Source organism: Mercurialis annua, linkage group LG5 (assembly GCF_937616625.2).
Source record: "Mercurialis annua linkage group LG5, ddMerAnnu1.2, whole genome shotgun sequence".
In the NCBI taxonomy this organism is placed as follows: Eukaryota; Viridiplantae; Streptophyta; class Magnoliopsida; order Malpighiales; family Euphorbiaceae; genus Mercurialis; species Mercurialis annua.
The window spans coordinates 42,561,571-42,573,784 of record NC_065574.1 but is presented as its reverse complement, the minus strand read 5'-3'; positions in this window follow the sequence as shown (position 1 = coordinate 42,573,784).

The window sequence follows — 12,214 nt, the reverse complement described above, 5'->3', positions numbered from 1 at the left end:
GATATAATAAAATAAATCATTTATTTATACATCAATTGGATTAACTTAAAAGAATATATATGAATGTCTGAATCCCCACATGGGTGCACGTAGAGGTGTCCATTGGCAGGTTCGGCCGGCGAACCGAACCGGAATAGGTCCGATCAAATTCACCCGAACCAGTCAAATATAGAATCGAGATAAAATCGGCTTGCAATTAAGAGATGGTTTCGGGCCGATTTCAACTTTCTTGAAACGGTAACAGTCGACTCCAGTTCCATTTTTTAATTAATTTTTAAATACCTATCATGTAATAAAAAAAGAATAAAAACCACGGTTTTAATCATTAAAAATTATATTTAATTTTTACATTTTTACTCATCTGACTCCTCATTTTTTAATTTAACTTTTTTGACATCTCAATTGTTAAATTTTATATAATATATTTTTCATTATAAAAAACAAAACTCTTTACTTTGTATCAAATTGGCAAACCTTAAATTTTTAAAATTTAAGTTAATATTTTTTTTTACCTTTGTCAAAAGAACAGAAGCAAAAAAATCAAAATAAAAAAAGTAAAAATAACTTAAGATAACTCCGACTCCAGCTCTTTTTCATTTGAGACTCCATCAACGTATAGCTCCCATAAGAGTCTCTAAGAATGCATTCTTTGAGAAGTTATTGGATTTCCATAAAACCCTTAGAATCTCTAGAGATTTTGGTCATTTAGATTCAACAAAATAGTCAATGTGAAACTTTGGAATTACTTGTAATTGAAACTAAACCTCCTTTGTTCCATAACATGGCTAAACCTACGTTCTTCCCCTTTAAGTCATCACAATAGCAACATGTCACACTCAAATTTTTCTTCACCCACTCCATCTTTGGTGCTACTGACCGAGTTTCCCTAAGAGAAACAATGTTAGGCTTGATTTATTTACATTCTCCCACAACTTCTCAGCGGACCTGTTGAGCAGGTTCCACCGTTAATAAATTATTTAACAACGATCCGGGGCGGAATCAGGAGTATAAAATAAAGGGGGACAACGTCTTAATTAAAAATTAAAAATATATTAAAAAAATTAAACAAAAGTGTCATATATTGAGTTTTTTTTTTATATAGAACAGGTGGATTAACTAAACCACAAATATAATTGACACGGACCCTTTAATAAGTACTCTCTTTTAACTTGATCTCTAATTTCCACATCATAATTTTCAATACATAATTGAATTCCAAGATCAGAAATAAGTTTATTTGAATTTAACTTGACACAATTTTTCTTTGGTGGAATAATACGAATTGTTTCAGAAGATGATGCGCATTTGAAACGAGATTTTTAGATTTAAAAAAGATACTATACTTTTACTTCTTAATTTATCTAAAGAAACACAAAAAGTTTTATCTATTTACTAATTCATAACGTGAGTTATGCAATTTGTTTCAGACTTTCATCAACTTTAATTCACAAATTTACTAATATTAATTCACATATTTAGTAATGTCAATTCACCAATCAATTCACCAATAATTCTCCAATAAATTCACCAATATATTCATTTATATCAAAAATATAAAATATCAATAATTATAAAATGCTTACCTGTTGAAGTTTTTTCCAAATCCCCCACTTGCCATTGTTAAATCAATGTAAATGACCTAAAAACAATACAATTTAAGCTAAATATTAAACAATGCTATGAAAAAAATTAACTCATATAAAATTCAAAAAATTAATTTAGAATGAAAATAAAATCTAAATTCCTCTAATGCTTGGGTAGAGAAGATGATACATTTTTAATATTTAGGTTTATGAAACTTATTTGATAAAATTAAATTAAGTTTGTGTTATTTTCTTTTATGGTTTTAATTTGGTTAAGGGAAAAACAAAAGACGAAAAGAAAAAGAATTTGAGGTTTGGAGAAAAAAAAAACTACGGGAATATGGATGCAGCTCGTCTTCCTCGTGGAAGATGAGCTGTTCGTCTTCCTCGTGGAAGACGAGCTGCTCGTCTTCCATGGAGGACGAGCAGCGGTGGGTACGAGGGTGGGCGGCGGGTACGAGGGTGGATGGTGTCAGATTTGCAATCGGAGGTTGACACAAGTCGGTTTTAAATTTATTTTAAAAAATTATTAATTATATATCTAATTAAATATTTATTTAAAACTTTTTAAAATATTTTGATAGATAAAGGGTTTGTTTGAATTTGTCCGAATAGAAAAAAAATACTATAACATAATTCTTAAATTTAGTTGATTTGAATATTTTCATCCTTATAATAATAAAATCATCTAATTTTTTGAATTTAGGTGTAACTGAAAGTCAAAAACACAAAATATGGTAAAATTTACAAAAGTATAATATTGAGATGGAATTGAAAACCAAAATAAAAATTAGTAGTTTTTCAGCTCTTTAGTCGATTTGATTTTCATCAATTTTTCTCTCCTTTTCTTTTTAGTTCATCTTTTGAGCAGCTTGCTGTAGCAATGGAGTCGAGAGCAAGATAATTTATTCCTTTTATCTAATCATATTTCCTCAAGAGCACTAATACCTAACCTATTATATTATTATTTTTATGAATCGAAAAATTATATTAAAACCCTCAAAAAGAGGAAAAAAATCTCTTATTCAAAGCCTTCGTACAAAAAGTGCCACATTCAAGATGGTACACTAGAGGCTACGACTTACAGAGAAGATTAAAAAAAATAATCTCGAAAAAGAATACAGATCGGATTTCTGATGAAATCCATTTCAGAATAAGAAAAACTCCTATTAAAACATTTGAATAGTTTTAATGTTATATTACTCATGAGTACTAAGTAACCCTTCAAGGGTAACAAAGACTGCATCAAAACCGATCATGTCTTCCTCCCTAAACCCTACCACCACCAAAAACCCTAACCCTAATCCCAATCCCACAGCCATACCCGTTTTTTACTTTGAGAATTACCCGGAGAATTGGAATTATGTCAACCTTCAACAAGCCTTTCTCAAGTTTGGAGTCGCAGGAAGAGTTTCTTTGGCTCGCAAAAGAAACGTAAGGAACAACAGATTTGGTTTTTTCAGGCCTCATCCTGAGGAAGATTTCAAGACGGTTCGTGCAAGACTTAATTCAGTCAGTATTGGTTACTACAAAATTAGGGCGTTTGATGCGAAATATCCTTCTAGGGTTTCACAAGGGCCTTCTCCGCAGTCTGTTCACCCTCCTCGCAGTCAGGAATTCAAACCAAAACCTGTTCAGAAGCCAGCTTTTCGTGATAATAGGTCATATTTGCAAGCTGTTCGTAATGATCCTATCGTCCTATCGCTGCAACAAATCCCAGGAGTGGATTACTCGAATTCTTTGATTGTCATAGTCAAAAGTATGGCAACGTTATTGCAGGTAACGTCATATCTTCAAAACAAAGGAGTGGATTATAATTCATTGTCTTTTTTGGGAGGCCCAGAAATAATACTCAAATTTCGAACCAAAGAGGCGCGAATGGTTTTTGAAACGATCACCTTTCCATCTTTGCTCGATTTTTTTGATTCTTTTACGAGGTATGATTCTTTTACGTTGAGCAAAGGTAGGTATGTTTGGCTTAACGTCATGGGATTACCTATTTGTGCATGGCAAGAGGAGGTGTTCATGCAAATTGGTAAAAGATTCGGAGATCCAATCACGGTTCACCCTATGGTCTTATCTAAGGAGAGGCTTGATACGGGATCGATCCTAGTTTCAACTACGAAGCAGTTTATTCATGAATCAATCCCATTGTTGATAGACGGGCGGGAGTTTTCCCTTTCTATTTCAGAATCAGATCTTCCCATAACTTTGGAGGAGTGGGAAATTCATTATTCTTCGGATTCCTCTGACAATATGAGCAGTGAACATGACTCCTTTTCAGCCAAAAAAATTTCAGTAGTTCCAGCTATTGAAAATTCAAGGGGTGGGCAGATTTTTCCAACAGCATCCTCTCCTATCTCCCATCAAAATTCGTCCACAGCTGATGTTCCTCCAGGGTTTCAAGTTCATGATTCTGAAACTAAGGTTTGTGTCTCCTCTGATAAAACACCCATGGCCTTTAAAGGCTTTTTTGAGCACCGGGTTCGTCACAATAGTTCAGTTCCAGACAGCACGAAGTTTGTGTTCTCCGACAGCAACTTGAGAAGTGGGAATGAACAGAATTCAGCTGCCAATAAATTCCAGAGGAGAGAAGTCGAAGTTCGAAAGAGATGGAACGTTGGGCTTCAGTTGGGGTTATTTCTGCCGGAAAATGAAGCAGGTATAATTCAGTTGATCTCGCAAGGGTTGGAACAGGAGGCTTAGCTTTCAGCTTGTTGTTGCTTCTTTCCAGGTTTATTTCATTTTAATGTCTAACACATTCAACTTTGTTTCGTGGAATTGTCGAGGCGGTCTGTCTTTTGCTCGTAAAAATCGTTTTATTAGATCGTTGGTGTCTTCTAATAATCTTTCTCTTTTGGGTCTGGTTGAGACAAAGAGAGAGGCGTTTGATGATTTTAGTATTCGGATTTTGTGGCCTAATTTGGACTTTGATTATAGTTTTGTTCCGTCTGTTGGTGCTTCGGGTGGTCTTTTGTGTATTTGGAATCCGAAATTTATTTCTCCTTCCAGGATTGCCAAAGCTAGTAGATGGCTTAGTTTGGACTTTATTTGGGGGGGGTCTAGAAATCAGATTTATTTTGGTTTACGCCAGCAATTGCCCTAGAGAGCGGGCTTCTCTGTGGTGTGATATTCTTCCTGAGCTTTGTACGGACTTTATTTGCATTCTAGTGGGTGATTTTAATGAGATTTTGGATCCTTCTGAGCGCCTTAACTGTACAGCTTTCTCTTCTTCTATGTTACAGTTTTCTGCTTTTGTCTCCTCCTCTAATTTAGTAGAAGCTACTCTCCAAGGAAGATTTTTTACGTGGCAGAACAGTATTGCTAGATCGAAGATTGATAGATGCTTTTTGTCGCCTTCTGCTCTCTCCTCTTGGCCGAATTATTTTTTGAAAGCGTTGCCTAGATCGTATTCGGACCATGTTCCTATTCTTTTTAGTTCAGAGGTGATTACTGATTGGGGTCCTAAGCCTTTTAAATCCATTAATGCGTGGTGGAGTCATAAGGACTTTAGTTCTTTTATTGCAGATTCTTGGTATTCTATTTCTCTTCGGTTACCTAATGCGAATTTGGTGATCAAATTAAGGGAGCTTAGAAATGTGATAAAAGTTTGGAATCGGGAGATTTTTGGGAATTTGAATAATAGATTGAGTTCGGTGCAGGCAGAAATAACGACTTTAGAATCCATCTCCGATCTTCGAAACCTTACTGATACTGATGGGGCGAAGATGGCAGACCTTCGCTCGGAGTTTGATCATCTCTCAAAGCATATTGAGTCTCTTTGGCATCAAAAATCAAGGCTTAACTGGAATTTAAACGGCGACAAAAATACTAAATATTTTCATACGGTGGCTTCTATTCACTCTAAAAACAATTCGGTTTCAGAGTTTCTTATTGATGGGGTTTGCTACACCTTGCCTTCGGATATTAAACAAAGAGTGCATTATTTTTACAAGGAATTGTTCAAACAGAACTCTAGTGTCATCTTCTCTCTAGAGGACCTTCCTATTAAGTCTCTCTCTGACTTGCAGGCTTCATTGCTTTCGGTTCCTTTTTCTGAGGAAGAGATTTTTTCAACTCTAATGTGCTGCGATGATAATAAAGCTCCGGGTCCGGATGGCTTTAATTATTATTTTTACAAAAAAGCATGGAAGACTCTCAAGAACGATTTAATCTCCCTTTTTGGTGTTTTTGCCGATTCTGCAACCTTTCCAATTGGTCTGAATACAGCTTTTCTGGTGTTGATTCCTAAGTTTCAGGGAGCTACTGATATTAAAGACTTTCGACCGATCAGCTTGATCAATGGAGTCTTTAAGCTTATCTCCAAGGCTTTGGCAAACAGATTATCACCGGTTCTTCCTCTGGTTATCTCCGAGAATCAGTTTGGTTTTATTAAAGGGGGGAGCATTCATGACTGCCATATGATTGCTTCTGAGTTAATTCATCTTGTTAAACGGCGCAAGGAACAAGTTTTTCTCATAAAGCTTGATTTCAAGAAGGCTTTTGATTCTATCTCTTGGCAATTTATTTTGCAAACGCTTCGGAGAATGAATTTTGATAGTAAATGGATTAGTTGGATTTCGGCGTGTTTTGAATCTGCTCAGTTATCTGTTCTTCTTAATGGCTGTCCTACAGATAATTTTTTCATGCAGAAAGGTGTTCGCCAAGGAGATCCTATTTCTCCTATGCTATTCGTCTTAGCTGTGGAGTGTCTGCGCGCAATTTTTTCTAAAGCCTGCGCCTTGGGCCTTCTTTCAGGCATCCACGTGGATGGTCTTCTGGAGGACATTTCCATCCTGCAATTTGCTGATGATACTCTTTTATTCATTCCTTGTGATCTGGAAATGGTGGAGACTCTTCTTCGAATCCTGTGCTGCTTTGAGTTGATTTCTGGGCTCAAAATTAATTATCAAAAATCTTCTATAATTGGTATTAATGTTGACTCGGATTCCCTTTCAAAAGCTTCTGCAATCCTGAACTGCAAAGTGGAAGAATTGCCAATCACTTATCTCGGGCTTCCGCTTTCGGACAGAGCGATAGGCACTAAGCTGTGGGATCCTGTTATCTCAAATTTCTCGGTTAAATTGTCTACTTGGAGAGGTAATCTCTTGTCGCCGGCTGGAAGATTAACTCTTATTAAATCTGTCCTGTGTAGCCTGCCTGTCTACTTTCTATGCTCTTTTCGTATTCCACAGTCTGTGGTTGTTTATCTTGAGCGGATTATGAGAAGGTTCTTGTGGAGTGGTAATATTCACTGCAAAGGTTTTAGCAAAGTTGCTTGGGCGGACGTTTGTGTTCCTTTTTCCTCTGGAGGTCTTAGTATTACCCCCTTGCGTTCTAAGAATCATTGTCTTTTATTAAAGTGGATTTGGAAATTAATGGTGTCGGATAGGAACTCGATTTGGTTTGCTGTGATCTCAAATAGTTCGTCCATCATCTCTTGGTACGATCTTGAATCAGCTAATGTCTTGCATCTCTCCCACATTTGGAAAGGTATCTTTTATTCTTGTGTTAATAATAAAGATATTTGGTCGTGTTTTAAAAATTCGGCAACAATGGTCTTGGGTAATGGCAATGATATTCGGTTCTGGAAAGATAATTGGACGACAGGCCCTCTTAATCTTTCATACCCAGATCTCTTTCATCTTTGCCGCAACAAAGATGCTTCTGTTTCGGATATTTTTAATTCAGACCTTCAGCATTTCATGAGGTTTTGTTGGGCGCGTCGTCTTCGTATTGGCGAGCAGCAACGGTTGAGGAACCTAGTTCAGCAGCTTCCGGTTATCTCAGAGCTACAGTCCACGCAAGACAAACCTGCATGGCTGAGGGATAGGCAATACAGCTCGGCTTCCATGTCCAAGCTTCTTCACGCCAATACTTCTTACCGGCCTTCTTCTTTCCTCCTGCAGCGAATATGGAAGGAGGTTCTCCCGCCTAGGATTCAATTTTTCGGTTGGTTATTAGCTAGAGATCGTATCTCTTCTAAAGCTACTTTGGTAAGGAGAGGGATTTTGCATCATGATTTATCTTCTTGTTCTATTTGTTCAGAGGTAGAATCGAGCATTCATATTGTTTTGCATTGTCATTTTGCTTGGCAATTTTGGTCTACTTTATTATCGAGGTGCAACGTTAGCTGGGTATCTCCGGGGTCTTTGGATGATTTCTTTACTCAATGGATCTCATTGTCAGACGGAAGACATCGCAAGCTTTGGAAGCTTTTTTGGTTTTATGGTATTTGGCATTTATGGAAGGCTAGAAACAAACGGGTTTTTGAGGATGAACCCTCAGATGCGATATCTTTGGTTTTTTGGACCGTTTGCAAGGCAGTTGATTTTCACAGGATGCATAATCGAGGATTCTCATACACGAGCAGTGATGTTTTTAGAAGCATAGAGTTATTCTGTAATTTTTATTAACATTGTCCTATTTTGCCTCTCTTTTGCCATCCATCATTTTGGATGAGCTAATTCATTGATCATTTATCCAAAAAAAAAACATTTGAATAAAAAGACCACTCTAAAAAAGCTATTGAAGACAATCTCTGTGTTTGAAGTTGTTTTCTCCCGAAAAATGCGATTGTTACGATGCTTCCAAATCTCCCAAATAATTAAGAACCAAAGAATCTGCCATAAATCGTAATATTGTCCCTTATGAACAATCATAATATCGACTACTTTTTTTTTTCATGTAAATTCTACTTTCAATAATTTTTGATAGACTGCAACACTTTTGACCACGCTCTAAATTCTAATTGATCTTGTGATTGATTTATAAAAGATATAAATCAATCCCAAGATGTAGGTGAATTAGTAAGGTATTTTTCTAGTTTAAATGAGGTCACATATAATTATATATAATTATATATGCAGTTGTTTAAAATTTAGAGCTAAAACTTACCTCTTGTAAAGGACTTACACGACTCGAGTACGAATTAGTATGAACGTAAATAGTTTAAAGGTGTCATCTAATAAACCCAAGGCGTAAATGAGTTGGTAAGACGCTCTGTTAGCTTAAGTGAGGTTGCGGGTTCGAACCGTACTCATGTATGCAGCCGTTTAAAATTTAGGGCCAGAGTTTGCCTCCCGCAAGGGACCTATACAGCTCGAGTGGAAATTAGTTTGAATGTGGAAGTCTAAAGGTGTCGTCTCATAGTTCAAGAAACCTCATATACCCTGTATCAAAAAGGTGTAATCTAATAGTTGGAACCCAATTAGAAAATCTTATAAACTGAGTATCAAAAATTAAATAAAAGATATAAATCAAGTGAGGAAAATTATTAAAATTCCATTGTCCCATTAATGAATTTTAGAAATAATGTGGGAAATAGTTGACTTAATTACCAGATATCTAATTATAAATTACTCCCTCCGTCCCGTTTAAAAAAAGACATATCTCATTTTTGTATATCTCATTTAAAAAGTCTATATCATAATTTTTGTAACATTTTATATGAAAATTTCTTTTATTTCTATTTTCTCTTTCTAATATTAGTAAATATTTCTCTATGTATAAATTACAAAACTACCATTAATAGGGTGAAATAAAAAAATGGTCAGATTTTATTGTTTTCTTAATCTATATGCATATGCCCCTTAAACGGAACGGATGGAGTAACAAAAAAAATCTTTAAATCAAAACATAAATCAAAAAACGAATCAAAGAAAACAATTAAAGCTCAAGACCTCTCTGATGAATTAAAAGCGGAAATATTCAATTTCTTTTGTAATACTAAAGAAATTCTTTGATTATATATTGAATTCTCTAGTTATAAATTTTTTGAAAATATAAATCAAGTATATGTTTGATTAATTATTTAAGTATTCAAACCTATTCAGTAAAGTTTCATTTTTTAAGGCCTAATGTCTTAAAAATATCCGACTTTTTAGCCCATTTTCAATCATATTCTGACGTTGAAAACTGATTAATTTTACCTTATTTCACATTTTCTCGTTTCAATTATACCCTTAAGCATTGCATTGACCTTTTTTCATTTGGAAAAAATTCAAAAAAATTCTTTAAATTGACCCTTTTTGCATTAAATTGATATTTTTGAAGAATTAATTTGAACTTTTTCCAATTAAAAATCAATTTAATGCTTAATATAATGATACAACTGAAATAAGAAAATGCGAAATGGGTAATTGACCAGTTTTCAACGTCTGATATAATTGAAAAGAGACTAAAAGGTCAGGTGTTTTTACAACATTACGCTTTTTTTAATATATGTGTAGCAACGCTTAAAATATTACTACAAGAAAGAGTTGATAAATTGAACATAAAAATTTATAATCTATATCTTAGGCTCTTCTTACATGATAAGTTGTATATGAATGTGATAAAACACAGTTTTTAAGAGAGAAAAATTTCAAAGAAATAACTCCGAAAATCAAGATTGAAGAGGACGAAGAAATTACAAGAGAAGCTGCAACATCTGCAATATTGTCCCTTATGAACAATCATAATATCGACTACATTTTTTTCATGTAAATTCTACTTTCAATAATTTTTGATAGACTGCAACACTTTTGACCACGCTCTAAATTCTAATAGATCTTGTGATTGATTAATAAAAGATATAAATCAATCCCAAGATGTAAGTGAATTAGTAGGGTATTTTTATGATTTAAATGAGGTCGCACATAATTATATATGCAGTTGTTTAAAATTTGGAGCTAAAACTTACCTCCTGTAAGGGACTTATACGACTCGAGTACGAATTAGTATGAACGTAAATAGTTTAAAAGTGTCATCTAATAAACCCAAGGCGTAGATGAGTTCGTAAGACGCTCTTTTAGATTAAATGAGGTTGCGGGTTCGAACCGTACTCATGTATGCCGCCGTTTAAAACTTAGGGCCAAAGTTTACCTCCCGCAAGGGACCTATAAAGTTCGAGTGGAAATTAGTTTGAATGTGGAAGTCTAAAGGTGTCGTCTCATAGTTCAAGAACATATACCCTGTATCAAAGAGGTGTAATCTAATAGTTTGGATCCATTTAGAAAATCTTATAAACTCTATATCAAAAATAAAATAAAAGATATAAATCAAGTGAGGAAAATTATTAAAGTTCCATTGACCCATTAATGAATTTTAGAAATAATGTGGAAAATAGTTGACTTAATTACCAGATATCTAATTATAAATTACTCTCTCCGTTCCATTTAAAAAAAGACATATCTCATTTTTGTATGTCTCATTTAAAAAGTCTACATCATAATTTTTATAACATTTTATATGAAAATTCCTTTTATACCTATTTTCTCTTTCTAATATTAGGAAATATTTCTCATTGTATAAATTACAAAACTACCATTAATAGAGTGAAATAAAAGAATGGTCAGATTTTTTGTTTTCTTAATCTATATGCATATGCCCCTTCAACGGAACGGATGGAGTAATAAAAAGAATCTTTAAATCAAAACATAAATCAAAAACGAATTAAAGAAAACAATTAATCCAAGGTTGTCCGCTCTCCGGCTAATTCTGCCACCTGCGGAGGTCTGGGTCGCAACAGCAACGGTGACTGGGTTTTTGGCTTTAGCAGACATATCGGAAGTTGCTCAATCCTTTTAGCTGAGCTTTGGGGTGCTCTCGATGGCCTAGAAGCTGCTTGGAGTCGCGGATTCCATTACGTGATTCTTGAGATGGACAGTAAGCTCGCCGTGGACAGTTTGAATAGCAAGGAAATTAGCATTAATGCCTCTGCAAACATTGGTGCTATCAAAAATATGCTGAAGAAGGATTGGGTGGTGTCTATCCACCATGTTCATAGGGAGGGCAACCATTGCGCCGATCGGTTGGCAAACCTTGGATTTCACCATAATATTGGTCTGATTCAGTATGATAACATGCCAAAAGAAATCTGCAGCTGCATCTCTGATGATCTTGTCGGAGTCTCAATTCCTCGCTTGTGTAGAAGGCCTTAGGGCCTTCCTATTCTCCTAGGCTTTTGGCCATCTTCTCTTTTCAAAAAAAAAAAAATAAAGCTCAAGACTTCTCTGATGAATTAAAAGCAGAAATATTCAATTTCTTTTTAATACTAAAGACATTCTTTGATTATATATTGAATTCTCTAGTTATAAATTTTTTGAAAATATAAATCAAGTATATGTTTGATTAATTATTTAAGTATTCAAACCTATTCAGTAAAGTTTCATTTTTTAAGGCCTAATGTCTTAAAAATATCCAACCTAGCTTTAAGTCCCTTTTCAATCATACTCTGACGTTGAAAATTGGTTAATTTTATCTTATTTCACATTTTCTCGTTTCAATTATACCCTTAAGCATTGCATTGACCTTTTTTCATTTGAAAAAACTTCAAAAAAATTCTTCAAATTGACCCTTTTTGCATTAAATTGACCTTTTTGAAGAATTAATTTGAACTTTTTCTAATTAAAAAATGTCAATTTAATGCTTAATATAATGATACAACTGAAATAAGAAAACGCGAAATGGATAATTGACCAGTTTTCAACGTCTGATAGGATTGAAAAAGGACTAAAAGATCGGATGTTTTTAAGACATTACGCCTTTTCTAATATATATTTGTAGCAACGCTTAAAATATTACTACAAGCAAGAGTTGATAAATTGAACATAAAAATTTGTTATTTATATCTTAGGCTCTTCTTGCAT